Raw genomic sequence first — 25216 nt, 5'->3', positions numbered from 1 at the left:
ATTACTCCCTCGATTTTGTATGGGAGAGACAAGTAAGTCTCTTCCCTATTACAGTCTAATATTTTAATCCAAGGAATATTCCTTGGATTCTCCCAAAAAGGTTTCATGAAGGTCCATTATGGGATAGGAGGATAGGAAAAATAAAAAGAAAATAAAAAGAAATATAAAACCTAAAACTTTAACCAAAGAAAAATAAAAGAAAATTTATATACATACCAAACTTAAGTATTAGTAACCCCTTATTACCTAGACATCCACTCATTACCATGTTAAAAAAAAAATCAACATTGAAAGAAGTGTAGTGGTCTCCACACTAGGCGACTTGTCTTTGTTTCACCTTGAGGCTATAAAAGGGGTAATTATTGTGTCCCTTAGTCTAACATAAGAAAAGACATTTTTCCTAGGCACTTAGTACTTGCAATAAGAAAAGTTTGCACCCTTGACTAACATCCCACCACATCATGTCTAGGGAGGAGGAGATAAGAATTTGGGAAGTGGGGAAGTAGTTAGGCATTGTGAAGTTAGTCATGTTAGATTTATGGCTAGGATAAATGTTGGATTTGGTGGGTGTGGGGGGGGTGGGGGGAGGGTGGGTAAATAAAGCAACCCCATCTTGGGAGAAGAGATAGGGGTCACGTGAGTCTATGGTTTAGGATTTAAGAAATTCACTCAAGGATGGAAAGTGTAGATTTAAGTGGTTGAAAGTAGATTATAGATGTTAGGGGGTAAATGGGTAGCAAGATAATAAAGTAAATTTGCTTATTTTATTTGCCTTGTTTAACTCATGATACGTGTAGGAAGAGAAGGTGTCTTTTTTTTTTAGTTCTAAATGGATTTCTTTTATTAAATGTTTAGGGTTAGTTTTTTTTGTGACATGTGTTAGTGGTTAGAACAAGAAAATTTTATCACATGTTTGGGATTCGGGTTATGCATTGGAAAAAGGATGGAGTGTAGGTGGTAAGTTAGAGACTTGTAAGGAATAGTTGTAAGAGGAGAATGTAGGTTCATTTTATTTATTTAATAAGCTAATCAATGATTAAGTGGGATGGGCACATGTGTAGTATAGGTTAGAGGGAAATGTTGGGACATGGGATTGTCATGTTGAACCTAAGCAAATAAAGCTACGATTAGGGGTTAATTAACTAATAATGTATGTTATTAGAGGGTATTATTAGTAATGCATTTTATTGATTGGGATTATTAAGATTTATTTAATAATTTATAAAGTAACAATGTTATAGATTAATTTCTTTGTAGTGAATAGACATTGGATCATAGGATTAATATAGTAATTATAAAGTAACTAATATATATATATATATATATATATATATATATATAGGTATTAGCATGGATGGATAAGTATATGTAATGGTAATAGTTAAAGTAATTGGTAATATACAATGTTTTATAGTTAGAATATATTTTTATTAATTGGAGGTATAAACTGAGAATCATAGTTAAGAGTAACGGTATATAGTTGATAATAGAATCATAATTCTCAATTGGATCTTTATATATTCCTTATTTATTTCATTAAATCATAAAGGTATGACTTCCCAATAATAATAGAGGATTGGAAAATAGTAATTTATTTTAGAAATTGGATAGTGAATAAATGATAAATAATTTAAAATACCTTGCTGTATAACATCTTCACCCAAGCAACTATGGAACCATTATAACAACATCGATGCAGAAATTGTGCTTCCCAATTGCATCCATAATGTCTCACTTCGAGGATAGGATGGGAATTAGAAATGATAGCATCACCTAGCTATTTTATTGTAACCTAGATTGCTAGTTAATATTAGGTGATAATTTGGCACTGCCATGGAGAACTGAAGTACATGACCTCAATTAAAACAAATTATGTTACATCAACTAACTTTTCCATCTCCAAACTCAATGATCAAATTAGTAAATTTCTAGCACCCTCAAGGAAATATAAATTATTATCCGGACAACTCACAGTTCAATGGAACATTCATAACAAGTATAGATCTATACATAAAAGCTATAGTACACCTTTCAAAAAAAAATAAAAATTGTTGGTTGTGTTTTGAATCATAAACTTAGGGCATGACATTTTGGTATCAAATTAGGATTACAACACTAGAACCTAACCTATTACGCTTAACTCATTAACACAGAAACTTGTGTGTAGGATACCTGTCATTACTCATAATGGTTGTCAAAGGGCTAGAGGCCCTAGAGGTGCACAAGTGGCACCTGGAGGGGCAGGACATGGAATTGGTGGGCCTCCACTTGAGAAACCTCAAAATCTTAATCAACTCTTTATAGCCATTTAGAATCTTATCATAGTAGTGCAAGTGAGGATGCCATCTATAATTCCATAGCTTGAATAGCAAGGAATAGGGGAATAAAGAGCTGATAATAGGGAAAGAAGAAGGATTCCCCCACCTAGAGATGCAGAGGGACAAGGTGACCAAGAAGAGGCCTTAGCTCATCAGATTGAACCACCACCAGTCATAGAGCCACCAACAATAGTGAGGGCACCCAAGGACATGGGGAATGAGATTATGGATTTGATCCGACGCAAACCACCCTTTTCATTGGAACCACAAATGGTACATAGGCAAAGACATGGTTATAGAGTTTAGAGAGGTGCTTCAGGTTGCAACCATATGGGAGAAATCTAAAGGCCTGACTTTCCATCCATTTACTATGAGACAATGCTTCCACTTGGTGTAAATAGGAGGAGACTATAGGCAAAGTAAGAGTAGACACACTTACCTGGGAGGCATTTGTAGCCAGATTTAGAGATAGGTATCTTTCAAAGCATTTTAGACAGAGTCAGATTGAGGAGTTCGATGACCTCCAGTAGAGGGGCCTTACTATAGCCCAATATGAGAGTAGATTTTTAGAGATCCTTCCTTATGTCAAGTACATGAAGGATGAGAAGCTACAGATCTATCGATTCACCAAGTGTCTTAACTTGCCTCTTCAAAACTCAATACACTTGGCCTTTCCTAACACCTTTAGAAAGGCAATTGAGGTAGCTTTGGTTGCTAGAGATGGTCATAATAAACAAGAGTTTGGGGTCGGTCTCACAACTGATATCCTTCTCAACAGTCAGAACATCAAAGGCCCCCTTGGAAGAGAAACCACAACTGCACAATAGGGTCCTCTAAGGTCCCACAGACACAATAGGGGTTCTAATGGGACACTAGCCCTACATTGGAAGAGTGGACACCGACTCTTTACGAGCAACCAACTTAGACTCAACAATCATCTAGAGACAGTTATAGTGGACCCATTAGGATGAGGGGTCAACAACAGGAAAGATCACAGGACGATTGGATTCATACTCGAGGGTCATGTTACACTTGTGGTAATATGAGACACCTAGCAAGAGAGTGCCCACAAGTTTTGATATGAGGTAGCTGGTATGGGGCCACTTTCGAAGCCATAGTAGGAGACCTACACGGTGTATATGAGCAATGTTAGTATGCTAATAGAAACCAAATTTAAATAAAGCTTCTACAAACTAAACAAAATTCATAAACTTCAAGATAGACTAAGATGAACTCTCAATTGAGAATATGAGCCACTAATGGACTCTCTCAATGAGAAGCTCTCTTGTTAAGTGGTTTTGTCTAAATAGATAGGATGTATGCTCAAGCTTATGCTTCAAAAAGGGCTTCAAATGGAGTTGGAATTTGGGTGTGAGTGTATGGTTTTGATGTAAAATGGCTTCTTAAAATGGCATTATGACTTTACTTCATGGATTGTGTTGTTTTGCAAAGGGAAATGATCCAATTTATAGGCAAGAGGCTTGAGGGATTGAGGGCTAAGATGCAAGGATGGGAAAAAGCTCATGGAGGGCTCAGATTGCATGAGAGGAGAGCACATGGATTGTGCTTCCTTAAAGCCAATCAAGGAGTGACACATGTCATAGGGTGAGAGGATGGAGAAAGGGGAAGGATGAGTCAACAAAGGAGGCTCAAGGGATAAAATCTTCATAAAGACCCTCATAATGGCTTGTAAGAGCAATAAAAGGGCTTGGAAGAGTCATTTATGGCCTAGTGGGCTTCATAAAGTTTTATGGTTGAGATATTTTGAGGGAGATGAGAGCAATTTCAACTTGGGCTTGATTAGGAGGGTTTTAAGCTTGCTTAGGATTGTGCAAATGATTAGAGGATGAATTAGGATGGTTTAGGATTAGCTTAGGGATAGGCAAGTGGATGGCATTTAATGAGGGTGGGTGAAGGAGGAGATATTTGTTAACTTTGGCTTGGGTTAGTAAGTTTTAACCCATGTTTAGGGAATGTGACAAGGTTAGGAGGGGATTAGGATTAGGTTTAAAGACATCTTCTATCTTCTAGAAGAGTCTAGACTTTGGATGAGGATAAAGACTTTCCAGAATAGTCTAGAACTTCCTAGGATGAGGATGAAGACTTTTTAGAAGAGTCTAGAACTTCTTAGGATGAGGATAAATTAGATTTTTAGGAAATAAATAAAGTTTTATTTATTTCAAGGGTTTGGATTGAGGAGATATTTATTAAAACTTTTTTAATAAACATGAGGATTAATATTTAATCTTAATTAAATATTTTGAGTTGGGATTAGGGGTACGAAATGATGAGATTAGCCTTTAATCAAAATTAAAGAAGGATTAGAAGATTTTGGAAGAGGTTAGTGGTCTTAAGGAAATTGGCCAGGTTTTGGGCAAAAAATAAATTTTTTATTTATTTTGGGTTTTTTGGTCAATTTATTAATTAAATAATTAATAAATAAGGAAATAATGTTTAAATAAGATTTAAACATTTTTGGAAGGGATTCCTTAATTAAATATTTTTAATTAAGATAAAGGGATTTAATGGCATAAAAATAAATAAATAAATTAAATAATTAATTAATTAATAAATGATGATGTCATCAGAAATTTTTCAAAAAAAAAAAATACTTTATTTTCTAAAGGTTTTTAGGTGTCTACACATAGGGCCCATAAGATCTTTGCAGTAAGTGAGGGTCATCAGACAGAGCACCAAGCTATAGATATTGGGGCTATAGTTGGAGACAAACAAATAGCTAACATGGGAACTCAATCACTTTTTGTTTTGAAAGACCCTCAAACTTCTAGGCAAAGAGTTGAACTAGGTTAGAATCCAGTGGGATTATTATGATGAGGTCATGAATTTATGGTAGGATGTAGCATAGATGAAATACTGGTACCCATACCCCTTTGATGAACTCTAGGAGGAGGTTGATGCCTAGTGGGGGAGGATGTGAGGCCTCACCCCAACCCATCATAGCATAGACATTAGTACTTGCATTTTTATATTTGGGACCTTGATATTTTGACAGTTATTCAAAACTTAGATGGATAGTGGATTATTTTATTTATTGATTTTGATATTGAAGTAGTGTTTGCGATTATGATATGTACTAAGAACCTAATTCTATGTATCAGATGATCGAAGACATATAGATGTAGCTTTATGACATGATAGAATTAGATTATAATGTGATGTGAAATGTTAATTAGATTATGATGATTTATGATATGCAGATAAACGTTAAATTGATTATGACAATTTATGGTATGTAGATAGATGTTAAATTGATTATGATGGTTTATGATATGCAGATTTGATCTTGAATGATTTAACTAAAATGATTAGGAAAGGAAATTTTATTTGAATTATGTTAATAGGGATTTCATAAAATTTGAAATTATATGCATTTATGATATATATTTTATATGACCTCCTTGGACTACTGATGCTCAAGTTTAATGTGTAGGAAGTGGAACCATGGAAATTCTTAGGGGAAACAAGTTCCAAGCTTATGTGAACACAATTTAACCAAGGTGAATCTTTAGAAGATTCAAAAGCCTTGTTGTGATGTATTTTATTTAGTAAATGTGTGTTTACTTGTATGTGAAAATGTTTAATCATAAACATGTATTAAGGACATGTCATGGTGATGTGGAATGTGCTTTTATGTGTCACTTGACACTTGTGGATTTTGTGTGCAATGACATGTCATCTAGGGTTTTGGTTATGGTGGCATTTTACCCTAAAAGTAATTACCTTGTTAAAGAGTAAGAAAACCCACTTGACAAGGGGTAGGATGGGTCACAATCAAAGGAAATTCGAATTTGGAATTGGCTAGGGTTTTGAGGGGACATTAGGTGGTCCCAAAGTGTATTTTATGTGAAATTAAGTTACCCATTGGATAGTATATCAAGTTAGGGACCTAATTTTGACCATTTGAGTGCTTAGACAACCTAGGGGGGGCCTTTACCCATGCATTCTTCCATCAATTCGAAATCAGATTTGTCACATGTATTCTTTCATGTTTCCACTAGGTCAAATATAGAAAATTTAGAGGGAGACAAGTTTGTAAGAGGAAGTGGCTAGGTGTCTTTGCTAAAATAGTTAGTGAGAAGGCTTTATTAGAGAGTCTTGGAAAAACTAGTGGGGTGTTCACCCACTCTCTAAGTTTAGAGATAGTTAGGGTTTGGAAGGGAGATTAAGAGAGCTCTACAAAAACTATCTTTGCTTATATCTTGGACCAAGGTTGGTGTTTTAAAGCATGTTCATTTCCTTCCTTTTTTTATTGCATAATGAATCTACAAGTATGGAGAAATTTTTTATGGGTTCAAAGTGATGTATTGTGAATCTTGTACTGTAGATTTGGGCATTGTGTTGTGATGTTTGTGAATGTGTATTGTGTTCATGTAATTGTCTTGGCTTTCTTTCTTGATCTTTTGTTTTGATGTGAATGACAAGCATTGTTATGGGTGTGAGGGCTTCCTCATCCTTTGGGAAGGGAATAGAAGTCTAGGGTGAAGGGCTTAGTTGGGCCCAACAATGTAGTAGAGAGCCACTTCTCTTGGAGAGAAGGGGGGAAATTTTCATGGAGTATGGGCTCCATTGATGCCATTGTCTTGATATTATGATTTGGGGGCGATAAGTGGAAATATGAATTTGGGGGTGATAAGTAGAAATTGTGAAGAGAAGCATGTGTGATGCAAGCCTTGTAGAGCCATGGAGGAATCCAATGTATGTTAGTTGTATTGGCATGGCAAATATCCTCTTGAAGAGGCCACCTTCAACCAATGTTCTTATCATTCCAATGGTGAATCAATGTGTAAACCTTGGAAGGGAGTATTATGTGTTATCTTGTAAGTTTCTCATGCATTATCATATGTTGTATGTGTATATCCCATTTGGATCTTGTTTCCCCTACTCGGTGGGTGGCTTCAAAGAAGCCTATGGATGGGAGGTGAGCATCCATGGTTCTTAGTTTGTGTGTGTATGTAGGTTTTGTGAAGATGGTTTCCTTGAAGATATTAGGATTTCACCCTTGTCAAAGTTTTAAAAAATCAAGTGTGTAAAGAGAGACCAATATTCCATGTCATTTCAAAGGTGTTGTGGTATCTAGTCTCCATTGTTGTTTGATTGTGATGTAAAAGAGATTTGTTTATCATTGTTTATTGTTTAAAATTGTATATATATTTTACTTGTAAGGAAATATTTATTGTAATTTTTTACATTATGTGGTTTGATGTAATTTGGAGAATCATGTAAATGAGATAATTATTCTCATAAATCAATTGGTGGGGATAATACATAATGGTTATGTTTCTTTTGATATAGTTGATTTAAATAAAAACATAGATGATTGCATTGTAAGTTTACATGTTGTCAAATTTTGATGGTTCATTTTTTGTGTTACAAAATTCAAAATGATTGCTTCTTGTAGATTTGTAGAATATGACTCATGAAGTTTAAAATTCAACAAGTAAATAGACTTCGATAGAACCCACAAGAAGATGTATTAAGTAGTATGTTAAGATTGATGTTAAACTTAATACCTAAAACAATATCATGTCACAAAACATTTTAGCAAGGAGAGGGAATGGGTGGAAATCATAGTATAAGACTTCATAAAATGAATAGGCTTGTATGTGCATAAATTACTCCCTAGATTTTGTATGGGAGAGACAAATAAGTCTCCTCCCTATTACAGTCTAATATTTTAATCTAGGGAATATCCCTTGGATTCTCCCAAAAACGTTTCATGAAGGTCCATGATGGGATAGGAGGATGGGAAAAAGAAAAAAAGAAAAAGAAAAAGAAATATAAAACCTAAAACTTGAACCAAAGCAAAACAAAAGAAAATTTATATGTATACCAAACTTAAGTATTGGTAACCCCTTATTACCTAGACGTTCAGTCATTGCCATGTTCAAACAAAATTTAACATTGAAAGAAGTGTAGTGGCCTCCACACTAGGTGCCTTGTCTTTGTTTCACCTTGAGCCTATAAAAGGGGTAATTATGGTGTCCCTTAGTCTGACATAAGAAAAGACCTTTTTCCTAGGCACTTAGTTCTTGCAATAAGAAAAGTTTGCAGCCTTGAATAACATCCCACAACATCACTTCCAGGGAGGAGGAGATAAGCATTTGGGAAAGTGGGGAAGTAATTAGGCATTGGGAAGTTGTCCATGTTATATTTATGCCTAGGATAAATGTTGGATTTGGGGGGGAATGGGAAAGTTGCAAGATAATGTGATTGGGGGGGGGGGGGGGGGGGGTAAGTAAAGAAACACCATCTTGGGAGAAGAGATGGGGGGCACGTAAGTCTAGGGTTTAGGATTTAAGAAATTGACTTGGGGAGGGAAATTGCAGATTTAAGTGGTTGAAAGTTGATTATAGATGTTAAGGGGTAAATGGTTAGCAAGATAATAAAGTAAGTTTTCTTATTTTATTTGCCTTGTTTAACTCATGATATGTGTAGGAAGAGAAGGTGTCTTTTTTTTTAGTATTAAATAGATTTCTTTTATTAAATGTTTAGGGTTAGTTTGTTTTGTGACATGTGTTAGTGGTTGGAACAAGAAAAGTTTATGACATGTTTGGGATCAGGGTTAATGCATTGGAAAAATGATGGAGTATGGGTGGTAAGTTAGGGACTTGTAGGGAATAGTTTGTAAGAGGAGAATGCAGGTTCATTTTATTTATTTAATAAGGTAAACCGTGATTATGTGGGATGGGGACATGTGTAGTATAGGATAGAGGGAAATGTTGGGACATGGGATTGTGATGTTGAACCTAAGAAAATAAAGCTATGATTAGGGGTTAATTGTATGTTATTAGAGGGAATAATTAGTAATGCATTTTATTGATTGGGATTATTAGGATTTATTTAATAAATTATAAAGTAACTATGTTATAGATTAATTGCTATGTAGCGAATAGACATTGAATCATAGGATTAAAATAGTAATTATAAAGTAACTAATTTATATATAGGTATTCGTGGATGGATAAGTATGTGTAATGGTAATAATTAAAGTTTTTGGTAACTAGACAATGTTTTATAGTTAGAATATAATTTTATTAATTGGAGGTATAAACTAAGAATCATAGTTAAGAGTAATGGTATATAGTTGATAATAGAATCATAATTCTCAATTGGATCTTTATATATTCCTTATTTCATTAAGTCATAAAGGTAAGACTTCCAAATAATAATAGAGGATTGGCAAATAGTAATTTATTTTAGAAATTGGATAGTGAGTAAATGATAAATAATCTAAAATACCTTGTTGTAAAACATCTTCACCCAAGCAACTATGGAACCATAATAACAACATTGATGCAGAAATTGTGCTTTCCAATTGCACCTATAATGTCTCACCTCGAATATAGGATGCAAATAAGAAATGATAACATTGCCTAGCTATTTTGTCATAACCTAGATTGTCAGTTAATGTTAGGAGATAATTTGGCACCGTCGTGGAGAACTAAAGTATATGACCTCAATTAAAAAAAATTCTGTTACATCAACTAACCTTGCCATCTCCAAACTCAATGATCAAATTAATAAATTTCTAGGACCTTTGATGAAATATAAATTATTATCTGGACAACTCACTATTTAATGGAACATTCATAACAAATATAGATCTATACATAAAAGCTATAGTACACCTTTCAAAAAAAAATAAAAAAATTGTTGGTTATGTTTTGCCTCATAAATTTGGGGCATGATAGAATGCATATGTTATCAATACCTAACTTTAAAATGATTATTGCATGTATTAATAACATAAACTTAGATGATTGTATTGCCTTGTCATATCTATTCACATTATGTGAGGATTGCTTGATTTTAAGTTGCTTGTCTTAGAGTAAGATATATACACAACTTTTATATTTACATAGAAAGGAAGAATGGAGATCATATATACACAAATGCATACTAGTAGACAACCAAATGCATCATACTATAGATTTAATACCTATGTATTTAAGGCTGAACATATTCACTATGTATCCCACACTTCTAACCAAATCATGTTCTAAAAACAAAAATATTTTCCACTAAATTAAGATTCTAATACTCTATTACCTACAAGTGATTCTCTCCATATTTCCTTTATCAAGGAATCAAATTCCTCTTACAACACCTTCACTATCTAATTCTCAGAACTCAATGTTATTTTTAACATCGATAAAATAGAGCTCTCTACCTTTCTGCACATCTTCCATAAATATAACAATTGTTGTTTGGGTGATTCAATATATCTTGACTGGATTATCTAGATTTACTCATCAAAACTATGATGATCTTTTTTTAAAAATGTAGCAACTCCTCTTTACAAATGGCTAGGCAGACTTCACCTCAGTAGTAGTAGAGTCTTCACTTACATCAACCCACAATGTATCTTCATAGATATATATTCTCCTTGCATGAGCTATTGGACTTCAAATAATTTGAATTTTAATTGGTTAGTCTTCTTGATTATGTATGTGCATTCCTCCTCAAACTTCTATGTTTTGGCATCAACAGTCCCCCATATTTTATAACCCTCGATTTGTCTGCTCTAATACCAAAATGGTGCAAAGGCACATCACATAATAGAGATTAAGCTCATATTTCCCTTTATTAAAAATATTTGGCCTGATATATAATTTTTTTCTTGGGCTCTCTCTGTTAGCAATGCTTGCATCTCTATGCCTCCCATCATCTATAGGCTTAGAATGAATAAATATAATTTAAGAAACTAAATAGATTAGTTTCAAATTTTTAAATCTATCTAAAAAATCTTAAAATATGACTATGAATCAAGCCAAGAACCTCACAAGCCTATAATAAGGCTGATTTATTACAACCATCTCTATCTATTAAGAAATGTGACTCACCCTCTCTAGAAATTACACCACAAAATTAGAATTAATCCTCAAATGCTAAGACCCCTCTTTTCATATTTTTTCTTCAACTGCTTGATGACTTGGAAGCTAGGATGCTCTTGTATCACAAAACAAAACAAAGGGAAACCATTGCTTAGGATTTGTCAATTGAATTTGGTCAAGTTTTTAGATATATAGCTTTACTTGAAGTAACTTGCAAAAGAAGTTAGAATCATCAATTCATAATATTTAAGTGCATTGTCTTCTTATATAGCATTTAATTATTTCTCATATAAGATTAAATTACTTAGTAAGATTGACTAGAGCTTTCTTCAATCAATTCCTTCAATGTGTGTCTTCCATCAATCATTTTTCATTAAGTGAAAGGATCTAAGTATTTACAAATTCATGGTGATAAGTGTTTAAGGTTCTTATGGGTTTGTGTGCTTCCCTCGATCATGATTTTGTGGATATGGAGATGTAAAGGTGTGTGCATTCAAACCCATTCATGTGAGTTGTTAATGTCTAATTATTATCATGGTTGATTGGATCATTGTCAACCATGACCTTAACTGACTTAAAATGAAAATATTTGAAATGTGAACTAGTAAAATAGATTGTAGAAGAGAGAACATGTACATAGAAAAATAAAGCTACAAAACTCTTGATTATGTCTCTTCATGATTTGTGGGTGTACTAGGGATTATATCTTGATTGATTATCATTGAGATATTAAGTGTATTTGTAAAATTTGAGTTCAAAGTTGTTTTATTTAGGAATTGGGTCAAAACAATGAGGTGTCATTATAGGATCAGAAGTCGTCCACAAAATTGGCATTTCATCAAATGCTCGACAATTTTGTTAGATATACCTATTAAATTTTTTCAATTTTAATTGTTTCATAAATATTTTATTTGAATGCATTTTCTTTTTCATGTGAAACATTGGGGATTTGTCATCCAAGATGGATTATGTATGACTTAGTTTTTAAAGTGATGTAATATGATATATTAAGCACCCATGTAGTATTTCCTTCAAATTATAAGGGAAATAGAAGCAAATTCTAGTACCATTATATTATCAAGCTTCTAGCATTTGACTTGTAGTTTAAACACGATTATGTTGTAGAATTACATTATTAGAATATTTTATTATAATTTATTAAATTATTGTTTTTTTAAAGTCCAAAAAAAAAATTAGTGAAAATTTTCTAAATTTGGAGTTTGTACAAGCACACCCAAAAGTGCTATTTATTTGTGTGGATAATTCCTTGTATATAAGATTTGGAGAGCCCTATATTCTTAAAATTTTGCACAAAACTTCATCTCTCTTTATTTTTAGCTGTCAGGAAACTATTGAAATGAGATTATGATTAAGATTTAAAGGCCACGACATCAAATATTATGCACATCTACATACATTTGGTCAATGTGTTTGACACTGTCACAAAAGAAAAACCATAAATTATCTATCAAGTCAATTTTTCGTGAGTGGTGAATGTTGTCGTATGGCTATGGTGATGTGATCTAGGATAGATTGCTGATTTTAAATTCATATAGTATGTTCATTAAATTTTTAGTAGTGCATGATGAAATTGATGCTATTGAAGTGAGAGTGTGCATAGATTCGAAACTCTAATTTCACTATTTGTACAATTTGCATTTGAGTAGTTCATTCACAAACATAGATTCCAAACTCTAGTTTCACCATTTCTCCAACTTGCATTTGAGAGATCATGTATATCATAATGATTAGTTAATTAAAAGAAAGTATGTTCATTACCCTAATTCATTACAAATAAAAAACAATTTATGTTGTTCAAACTCCAATTAGAAACAGTGACATATACTTATTCCATTGTAATTTTAGGAGATTGCATAAGACTTAGCGTATGAGCTTTTAGTATTAAAAATTAAGTTGTAATTTAAATTTTTTAAATTAATGATGCAACTCTGTTCAAAACAGAATATCTTATAGTGTCATGTATTATTTTCTTCTTGGTTTTTTTTGTCATTGTGTTGTTGTTGTTCTTTAGTTTCTATAGTACATATTGAAGTCAGAACTATTACTACACATTGTTCTTTAATGTTTCTATCAAAGAACAAAGTTTTTATCTTTTAAAGTATATATAAGATTTAAATCAATTCATTTCATTGAATGAAACCCTTGAACTGAACATGATGGTGGTGATTTCTCTACATGCAGGTGGGACATGCAGTTAATGGTTCATCAACTCTTGATGACCATTACTATTAGATGCAGCCTAAAGATATAACCTACTCATGCCCAGTGATTCGAAACACTAATGGCCCTAACTTGGCTGCTAAGATGCCTATTACATCTATTGTATTCAGGGATGACAGGGTCTACTTAAAGAAGCTGGTGAGAGGTGTCAAACTTCTGTATGAATTTGCAAGGGACAATGGCAAGAGGAGCAGATAAAACATTGCAACCCTCGACATCTATCATTTTTACAATTCATCAGGATATTTTGATGAGTATGTGTGGGGTGTAGTGTGGTTATACTTTTCAACAGGGAGCACTGCTTACCTCCAACTAGCTTCCCTTCGGTTGATGGCCGAACATGCAGGAATTTTTTCAAAGGGGCTATCTTCTGGTGTGTTGAGTTGGGACAACAAGCTACCAAGTGCCCAATTAGGTACTAGAGTTATAATTTATTTGTCATTTTTATGGTAAAAAATAATAATAAAAATGGATGGTTTTTCTTTTTGTACTCTTATGGATAAATATATAACACAACTTAAAGTATGCATATCAGTTGCTTATCTTTCAATTAAGAAAGGATTATTTTATTAAATTTCTCAATGTTTTTAGTTTTCAAAGTTTGGAATAAGTTTTTAATTATATAGTTGCACATTTTTTAGTGTGACTTGACATTTTATATTTAGTAATGCAATAATATGTATTGATATTATGATTCTATTATATTATGATTTTTAATATTTAGTTAATTTATTTAATAAATATAATAAAATATATGTATTTAAAATATGGAGTATATGCTAAGGTAGTATTATTGCATACTATGAATAAAAACATCACATAAATAATGTTTCATAATTAATACTTATAATAGTAATTTGTAATTTTTTTCTTTTATATATATTTATATGTACCCAAATACCATATTAATTACTTTATACAATATCTTCATAGAAATAGATAAGATAAATTATATGTTTTTGTTATATTTGTTTATTGTTAAGTGTTCATTTTATAATATTATTGTTAAATAAAATTGGCATATTCAAAATTTAATCATTTAGTTAAATATCACCATTAAAATCTCTTGTAATATAACTATTAAATATCTCACATATTTTATTTTTCAATTGAATCATGTGTAGTTCGTAGCATAAGATTTTTTTAAGAGACCTCTATTTATTTAAAATATATTCTTTTGTTTCTTTTCTCTGGAAAGTAGATATTCTTTATTCCTTGGCAACTACATTTTCCAACTATTACATCATTCTTACCTTTTCACACATCGTCCCTCCCTTTTAACACATCATGCAATCAAATCTCCATTGTTAAAGTTATGGATCTTCTCACTCATAATTTATTTACTTTGTATTATTAAGTTCTCTCCAATGCTTAATCAAATTAGCTTGAGCATCTAGTACCCATTGACTTGTTTTTTTCTTTCTCTGGTTTACAATTGTTGATTTTGTTTATATGGATGTCATGTGTTTTTATCATGACACCATATTGTGCTTAGGTATGTGACATCTGGCTATTACAATTTAATTTCTCTTCTTACAGTATAGAGCTAAAAAATGAGCATTTATTCAACAAGCATGCTTCTTTGAAGAATTTATTGAATTCCACTGCCAAGAAAATGGTTCATTGCTAGAAAGCATGGACTGAAAGGTTGCAATCAAGCTCCTCAATAGGTAAAAATGTCTCCACATATTTCCTTTCACATAATCATTGTTTCATATGATTCCTAGATAGTCATTTTCCTCTTTCTTATCATGTAATGCTCATTTTCATGCAATCAAGCAGAGTTTGGATATCTAAGAAGGTTGTACACTATATAAATCTTGTTAATAAAATCAAAATTGATTAGCAGTTTATCCTCCACTATAAGAATCGGTAGGTAAAATACATCATCCATAGGCTTAGAACTTCTCATTCTACAAATGAGGTGAACAAAGAAGTGAATTCCATGTTAGTCTCAAAATGGTTTTGACATTTGAGTGCCAACACACTTAACCATTTTCTACATTGGAGCCGAGCACACTATGTATGCCGAGCCAAAATATGTGTCGAGTCAGAAAAACCAACAGGTGCTGAGTAGCTTTCAGGTGCCGAGTGAAGATCAAGTGCTGAGTGAGAATCAAGTGATGAATGACTTTAGGTGCCGAGCATTATACAAGTACTGAGTGATATTTGAGTGTTGAGTCACAGACGATGTCGAGCAATACAAAAATGCAACAAGAGCCGAGTAAGCTAGTTTGTTATAAGTGTCGAGCATCAGGAATCAGTAAGTACCAAGTAACACAGAATGTACATATGAGTTTGTAACTTTACTAATTTAGATGTAAACCATTTTCATGGTTGACATATAATGAATCTCGAAGAATTAAAATGTTAAGATCAAATCTTTTGTATTTCCTATGCAATCTACATGAAGCCAATAAGAAAAATGGAGAAGGCATGCAACCAATAATACAAGTGCAAGGAATGAGCAGGAAACAAAGATTCAATATGGATCATAGATCCACATCTAACCCTAAGTCTTTGAATGTCTTTATATGGAAGATTAAAATTCATTGTATGTGTGAATGGACAAGGGTGTGTAAGGGAAACTATTTCAGAGTGAAGAGTATCAGATCTCAGAGGATCAAGACCAGAGAAAGTAGATCAAGTGCTTGTATTCAGCAATCAAAGGATTGTAAGCTTTCAGGTTTATTATACTAATACTCGCTAGCAACTGTATTAGAAAGGAAATCCTATGGTGATAGGTTAGCTTAACAACTATTTTGTAGATCTTTTAAATAAGTGATTAAATCTTTTAACAGGGTAACACTTCATGTAAAGTGTTTGTAAATCCTCTAACAAGGTCACATTTAAAAATGTGTTGTAGCATTTAACAGGGCAGATCATCAGAAGTGGTCAAACATTATTGTTGCAGTAATTTTGTGGGTATCATTCCCACCCCAGTTTTACCTTCTTATTCCTAGAGGGTTTTTGGGTTATCAAAATTTCAAGTGTTATGTAGTGATGCACATGGTTTTTTCATAATTACTTAATGTTGATATGCATGCATGTACATTACAATATTATGTTATTAAGGATTTGATAAAAATAAGTTAAAAGCTAGTACTTATGACTCCCCCCCCCCCCCTCTCTTAGAAGCATTCTTTCCATTAAGATATTTCAACAATTGGTATCAGAGATGCAAGGTTCTCACAAGGAGAAGTCTAATAGCTTGGAGAAAAAGGTCTAAATATAGAAGTCTTCAAACTTGGAAAGATTATTGACAATCAAGTGATTGATGTGCAACTGGATCTACACAAAGTAGAGAAAGCAAGGGTGGAACTAAGAAAATCCTTGAAAAGAAGGAAGGATAAAGCCTTAGCTAAAAATGATACAAACTACAAGAAGATTGACACCACAAAATTGTTTTTCAATGGAGACACTAAAGAGTTTGATGCAACAATAGTAGAACTGATGGAGAAAAACAAAGTTCAAGTAGATGAGATAAGATCTCTCAAGATGGAACATGAATCACAAGCCATAATGTTATGCGAAATCACTGAACAAAAGAAAAGAGCAGTTGAGAATAGAGTCATGATGGAAGATGACAAAAGAAATCTTACAAACAGACTTGAAGAAAAATGTACTGAATTAACAAGGATTTCAAACATGCAGATGGATACACTTGCCCAAATGATGAACCTTCATCATGAACTCAATATGAAAGATATTGAGATCTCTACTTTGAAAATGTAGAATGAACAACTGCAGAATGAATTAAATAGAGAAAAAGAGGTAGAAGAAAATCTCAACAAGTCAAGTGAAGCCATCAAGTACTTTGAACAGTTGATGAAATTTCCAAGATCTACCCATGATACATCAAGACTTGGATACAACAACACAGAAGTAGGAGAATCATCAAAGAGTGTTGAGAAAAGAAGTGACAAAGGTAAGGATTCTAAACCTACTTTTCATTACTGTAATAAAAGGGGGCATACTGCTAATGTTTGCGAGAGTAGAAGAATCAATCAGCCAAACACACCCAAAAACAAGAGTTACTATCACAAGTGCAACATGAAAGGACATATGACTCAAGATTGTAGATCTAGAGTTACAAGGACACAAAGATTTGATGGCTATTGTCATAATTGTAAGAAGTATGGACATAGAGCAGTTGAATGCAAATCAAAGCCTATGTGGACATCAAATCAACCAGCAAAAACAAAAGGAAATGAAAGTCACTACCATTTGGATTACAACACCAGGTATAGCTATCATTATTGTCAAGAATATGGACATATACCCTAGAACTACATAAGAACACATTTCAAAGGGAACTATAAAAGATGGTTAAACCAAACCACATGTTTCAGTTGCCTAAAAATTGGTCATATTAGTAGAAACTTTCCTACAAGGTCAAAGGCACCAAAGATTGAAGTAAACAAGGGTGAAGAAAAGATTGATGAGGAACACATAAGACTAGACATGAAAAAAACATGGCAGAAAAAGAATGAATCAAGTTCATCCAGTGAAAGGGTCACTTCACCCACAAGGTCAAGTGATCATTTCTCATTCAATTAAACACAAGAAAGATCATACAGGGCTAATACATATAAGGAAGTATCATACATCAGCCCTAAACCATGAAGAAGCAATGCAAAGTATAAATCTGCATGAAACAAGATGCCAAGACAAAATTTCAAATGATGATGCCGAGTTATCTTTGGATGCCGAGTAAAACTCCAATACATGTCGAGTTCCTAATAGCGACTGAGTTGATAATTGATGCTAAGTTGAGTAACTCCTATGGAAGTCAAGTAAAGTGGAGATGTAGTGCAAGCTGAGTAATGTTAAAATCCTTCAGAGGTTGAGTTTGCAGTTGAGCATTTAATGCAATGGAAATAGGGTATATTATCATGATTTCAATCATTTTTCCTCATCGTGATCAAGAAGCAAAGAAGATAAAAAGAGCAGAGCGACTTCATAGCAGAGAATCCAACATTCCAAGCTAATTGCAACCTCTTACAATACATTTTCATCAATTTTGAGGTATTTTCATTTGTGCCGAGCTATGTAGTTTCATATTTCTGTGTAAAGGAAACCCTAGTTTGCATAAATGGCTTCGAGTTCTAAGAAAACCCAGGACAAAGAATCATTTGAAGTCCAACTAGTATCTAATGAGGTTAGGCAACTTAATTTTTTTCCCATCCCTAAAGTTGCATATAAGAACGATCCCGTCGGAGCCCTTTCTTGCATACCTCCAAACGTTGTTATGGTTCAGGATGTAAGGAGATGCTATAATTGAAAAATAGTAGCCATAGGAGACATGGAAATAAGAGAAGCCCTTGCAAAGTTGTGTGTCTATGGAGTCTTGAAAGATGAATACAAAATTGTTGAAAGGAAGGGTTTAACACGAGTTTTGAGTTTTCCCATTGTATTTAAAACATAATGGATTAGACTTGTGTTGAGCAGGATTCATGATGGTAGTTTATGGTTAGAAGATGTCCTTGTCAAAATCACAAAAAGAATCATTCATAGGGTAACTGGATATCCTACCCTAGATCAGCACAAGACCTTCAGAAGTGAATCCAAGGAGGTTATTGAAAAGAACACCGGTGCTCAGTGGAACAAAAGAGGAATGACAATTCACACCATTCAGGATTAGTTGAGTTTTCTATTAGAGTTATTGCACACAAATTCTATCAATCTAGTAGACTCAAAAGTATGCCATGAATTGCAGTAGATGTAGGCTACAAACTAGTGAAAAAGGATCATACTTATGATCTTGTAGAACTACAACTACAATAGATTAATGAAAACCTAGCTGCTATAAGAAGGACAAAGGGTGCACAATGCAAATTTGGAGCAATTCTAGTTTGTGTATTCTTTTATGTTCAGAATGAATTTCCCTCTTTTGACAAAGTTACATGGAGAAATGATAGAACTATCATATCTCAAATTAATGAATATATAGAACAAATGGGAGACAATTTTGATACCCTGATGACAAGCTATTTTGAGGATTTCAAGAAATCTATGAAGCAAAGGGTGAGAATACCAATTTTCTTAGTGGAAAAACATATTAATGATATATGCTTCCTAGTTGATATTGACTTCACCTATATCCAAGTAGCAGCTCCAAGGGTGAGATGGCTAAGGCCACCTGGTTATGAGATTAACATAGATGAAGCATCTGCAGCCATAACTGCATTATTGGCAGAAGAGACAGATAAGAGTGCCCCACACTTTGGCACTTATGATGTGGTAAGGTCAAAGATAAATATGGAATTAAAGACTACCTCCACATTGAAGAAGAAAGATAAATTGATGAAGAAAATTAAGAAGAAATTTGGTGAAGGAATAGAGGCTGAAGCAGAAGAAGAAGATGATGATGACAATGATGATGATGAGGATGAACAGGAGCAAGGCCAAATGGAATTAACTCAAGGCCTAGGTGAAGACAAGGAGGAAGGTGCTAAGGAAGAAGAAGCCAAGGATGCACCAACCATAGCCAAGCCAAAGAAGAGAAAGGCAACAGAATAGCCTCCAACTCAGTCCAAACCAAAGAAAACTGCCATGCCATCACCACAAAAGCCAACAACCAGAACTGCAATGAGGGCCTCCACAAAAAAAGCTAAAGAAGATGCTACAAAGAAGAAAACAATCAAGGAGACATAGGAAGAGCCAAGGAAAAGAAGAAATTATGTGGCTCAACTTGATACTGATGAAGAAGATCAATCTGAAAAGGTAAGCCATTTTTTAGTTGATACATTATGTAAAAAGATTGATAATGGAGACTTAAGAAACATAAATAAAGTTAATTTCAATAAGTTCACTAAAGATGAACAAAATAGAATAGAAGAATCAGTTAATGGAATGATGGCATAGTTCAAGTATACTCCTTTTGAACTAGATGGAAAATTGCCAAATGAATTGTCTAAAATTGTAGAAGATAGATGGCATTTTTGTTTGAAAATGGAGAAGGAGATGAGAGAATAAACCCTAGCAAGCATACCCTAATTTGACTAAGGAGAAAATAGAGAAAGTAGTCAAAAGGCATAATGCTAGATTTACACCTAAGTACAGGGCATTCTTCATTCTCCAAAACAAAATGGAAGAAATTGTACAAAGAACAACAAAATCATGGAAGAACTTGTACAAAAAGATTGCAGATTTTCTTGAAGAAGAATACAAGAAAGAAGCTACTGCCCTACTAGAAGAAAGAAGAAAAAGGATAGAAGAGAAGACAGGAGTAAAGCAAGGAAAATAAGAAAAGAAGGAAGAAGAAGAGAAACAAGAAGAAGAAAAGAAGGAAGAAGAAGAGAAAGAAATAGAGGAGGAGACACAAAAGCAAGATGAAACGACAATAGTTGAGCAAGAGTAGCAACAAGATCAAAGTGTGCAAGATACACAATTGCCACCTACTAGCCCTCCTCATGTACCCATCACACTTGCAAAACCTGTAATAGTACAAGATGTTCCCGACACTTCTTCTTAGAACATCAATCCATTAACTACAAAGGATCTCAAAAGAATCCTTGACCAATCCATGCAACAAGCAAGATTATGTGTAGATGCAGTATTGGCCAGTATGGATGAATTACAAAAACTAGTAGAAAACATAATTAGAGATAAGGTGAATCCACAAGAAACACCTTCCTTCATCTCTACAACTACTAGTGTTCAACTTCAAATGCCAGCAATTGTTTCATCAAGCATAGTTGACACAACAATACAAAAGTTGAGTGCAACAGTAGACAAAGAAATAGAACAAACAGGACAGATTATTACATCTGATCCTACAGCACAAACATAAGGTGCACTTCCTAAAATTACTATAATTGATCAAGGTGGACAGTAGGAGGAGAAAATATAGGAAACCCCTAAAGAGCAGGAGGCAATACAAATATTGATAAATTTGCCTACCTCAGGGACTCCTTCACAACAACCACTGCAAATATCTGCACTAGGATCAAGTTTTACAAAATTTGCAAGGGTACTTCACTATGGAGACCTTGAATTAGATGAGGAGATAGACATACCAAGTTATGACTCAAAAACAATAAGCATTGATCAAATCAATGAAGTGCAGGAAGCCTTAAATTGAAGAAAAAGGCAAGAGATAATTAGGAAGGAGTATAAACAAAAACAAACACTACATGAGATTAAAGACATCTTTATGGATGCCTTTAGTATTTAGTCACCAGATGAATCCAAGCATATAATGGAACAATTGACAGATATTGTTGACCAAGTGACAAATGCAGACCAAGAGACAAATACAAAATGTATGGAATGGTATGAAAGAAAATTTCAAGGGAAAGTTAATGAGAAAATATCTAGTGAAATAGAACTTTCACAGATTGAATTGGCAAAGGTAATAGACAGAGTGAAAAAAGTACTTGAGAATATATTCTCATTGTACAAAAATTTGTGTGACTTTTCATAATTCACACAGGAAACTAGCCAAAAGATAATGAGCCTAGAGAGGAATTTGAATATTTCAAGCATGCAGCTACCCAAAGATCCAGCTCAAAGTGAGAAGCATTTTTCTCAAACAATTCACACTCAAAAAGAAATAGCTGTATTAACAACAGAAGAGGCCACCATCAAGGAAAAACTAATACAACTCTAATCCTCCATTACCCCACATTTAGAAGTACTCCATAAAGAACAGGTCTATGCTGAAACTGTTCTCAAGAAAGATCCTAATCTTTCTACTTCAGAAGGACTTATTCACCTTGCTGCAAAGACTGCCATCCAACACAAGTCATTAGAAATTGCTTTGCATAATTGGGATGCAGCTCTCAGGATGATTATGGAGGTAAACAACACATTTTTGGAAAAATATGGTTTTAACCCTTAAAATCCTTTGACATAAGTGTCAAAAAGGGGGAGACAAGATGAATGGAGAAGACAAGATGAATGAGGGAGTTACACAAGTTAAACAGGGGGAGACAAGATAAAAGGGGAGCATGATATACAACATCAATTTTGGTTATCAAAATGGCACAATCAACTCAAGGGGAGTTACAATAATTTTGAGGTATACATTGTAAGTTACACAATTTTGAACAAGTTTTTAGAACCTTTATATATACCTAGTAGATTAGTGAATGTACTCATAAGGTCAGCTAAGTGTTTTTGTCACTCATGTCAAAGGGAGAGATTGTTAGTCTGAAAATGGTTTTGACATTTGAGTGCCAACACACTTAACCATTTTCTACATTGGAGCCGAGCACACTATGTATGTCGAGCCACAATATGTGCTGAGTCAGAAAAACCAACAGGTGCCGAGTGATCTTCAGGTGCCGAGTGATCTTTAGTTGCCGAGTAGCCTTCAGGTGTCGAGTGAAGATCAAGTGCCGAATGACTTTAGGTGCTGAGCATTATACAAGTGTTGAGTGATATTTGAGTTCTGAGTCACAGATGATGCCGAGCAATACAAAAATGCAACAGAAGCCGAGTAAGCTAGTTTTTTATAAGTGTCGAGCATTAGGAATCAGTAAGTGTCGAGTAACACATAATGTACATATGAGTTTGTAACTTTACTAATTCAGATGTAAACCCTTTTCATGGTCGACATATGATGAATCTCAAAGAATTAAAATGTTAAGATCAAATCTTTTGTATTTCCTATGCAATCTACATGCAGCCAATAAGAAAAATGGAGAAGGCATGCAATCAATAATACAAGTGCAAGGAATGAGCAAGAAACAAAGATTCAATATGGATCGTAGATCCACATCTAACCCCGAGTCTTTGAATGTCTTTATAAGGAAGATTTAAATTCATTGTATGTGTGAATGGATGAGGGTGTGTAAGGGAAACTATTTCAGAGTGGAGTATCATATCTCAAACAATCAAGATCAGAGAAAGCAGATCAAGTGCTTGTATTCAGTAATCAGAGGATTGTAAGCTTTCAAGTTTATTATACCTAATACTCTCTAGCAACTGTATTAGAAATGAAATCATATGGTGATAGGTTAGCTCAAAAGCTATTTTTTAGATCCTTTAAATAGGTGATTAAATCCTTTAATAGGGCAGATCATCAGAAGTGGTCAAACATTATTGTTGTGGTAATTTTGTGGGTATCATCCCCACCCCAATTTTATCTTCTTATTCTTGGAGGGTTTTTGGGTTATCAAAATTTCAAGTGTTACATAGTGATGCACATGTGTTTTTCATAATTACTTAATGTTGATATGCATGCATGTACATTACTATAGTTGTAAATGGCATTAGGAAAAAAGATAAGCTTATAGCTATAGAGATATCCTTGGTCATTGAAGAGTATGCAGACAAAAAAGTGCGTTTAGCATATTACTAAGACTACAAATGATATGTAATGTACACTTTTTGTTTTCACATCATCTCCTTGGAATGATAAACAACAACCCGTTAACATTCATTCAAGGATGAATTGCATGGGCTACTTAACTTCCTCTAGTGTTTCTAGGTTTTGGGTACACACTAGATTTTTTTATGATTAGATTTTAAGAATTTTTATTATTTTTGAGTAGAAATTGTATTTTATTTCTGCTAATTTTTTTTCCAAATTTCTTCTTTAAATGACTTGATGATGCTTGTGATAGGTTCTGCTAATGAGGTTGAGGATTTTCCTCGATCTAGGCTACCCATATGAGGACCTATTGGAAAGAAATCACAAGTAAGCCAAAAAATTAATGTGTTCTTACCTGCCCCTATTCGAAGTGTTCATTAGAACTAAAGGCTCTTTTATTTTTTTAACCTAAGGCTTGTGATTAATATACCTTCTATTCTGATAACTTATTTCATATTTGTAGGTGGCTTGATCCAATTGAACTACGTTGTGAATGTTTCTTTTCTAGCATCGATATATGTTGTGGTTTCACAATGTACACCCCATTTTGACTAGAAATGGGGACCCCTTACTTTTTTTTAAAGCTTTTTAGAACCCCTATCCAAGGATTGAGTCTTTTTAGAGGTTTTTGTCAAATGTCCTTGGTCAAAATTGGGTCTTGATTAAAAAACCATTTCCTGAAAGTAAAAATTTAGAGTGCTAAGTCATCATTTTGCAACAAAAGAGAGCTACACCAGTGCACCTCATCAAGTGTGCTAGTGTGCCAAACTCAAAAGGGAAGTGTGTACTGTGGGAAGTGTGAAGTAGCATTGTTGTGCAGTTGTGCACCTCCTACAACTGCATTGAGGACCTCAGGCTATATAACCCAGGGACCCCCCCCAAACTCTCCACTTTTTTTTAGTCTTCATCTCCACAAAGCACCCGAGTTGTAGCAGCACACTAGTTGAGATGCACCTCATTTCCTCCTCCACCTACAAAACATAAACAAAAAACAATGTTAAGACTTCAAAATGAGGTGTGTAGTAGTACACCTAGTTAGTGCACTGCTGCACACCTCATTTTGCTTAGAAACCTTTAAAAAAAACTTAAAATTTAAAACCAATGCAAAACACCATTTAAAGTTGCATAGTAGTACACCTAATTAGGTGTACTATTGTGCACCCTTGAAGACAAAAATCTTTTGTACCTAAGTTAAAAGGGTGCAATGGTGCGTTGTTGCGCACCCGGCACTTTTGAACAAAAGAAGGCACACCAGGCACACCTACTAGGTGTAGTTGGTGTACCATTTTTTTCATTCTAGGGGCATAAATTAGGTTTTCTAATGATTTTTCATATATTTATATTTTTAGGGTTTTGTTCGTGTTAGTTTCAAGGTTTGGTTCAATCATTTTTTCTTCAAACTCTAAACTAATGAACATCATTTTTATGTAGATTCAATCCTCCCTTTCTGCAAAGATGGTACCAAAGCTTGTAGTGTTCAA

The 25216-nt window shown here is 33.7% G+C and overlaps 1 pseudogene; it reads left to right on the top strand.

Moving 5' to 3' along the window:
• LOC149527822 (endoglucanase 9-like) overlaps positions 1-24290 on the top strand; it is a 28359-nt pseudogene extending 4069 nt beyond the window's left edge.
• Positions 24291-25216: the final 926 nt, after the last annotated feature.

The sequence above is a fragment of the Cupressus sempervirens genome, unplaced genomic scaffold, assembly GCF_028749045.1.
Source record: "Cupressus sempervirens isolate cs-2001-9-10 unplaced genomic scaffold, ASM2874904v1 CseChr00s100002_03, whole genome shotgun sequence".
NCBI lineage: Eukaryota > Viridiplantae > Streptophyta > Pinopsida > Cupressales > Cupressaceae > Cupressus > Cupressus sempervirens.
The sequence above is the reverse complement of the archived record's forward strand: the minus strand, read 5'-3'. Positions and strand labels throughout refer to the sequence as shown.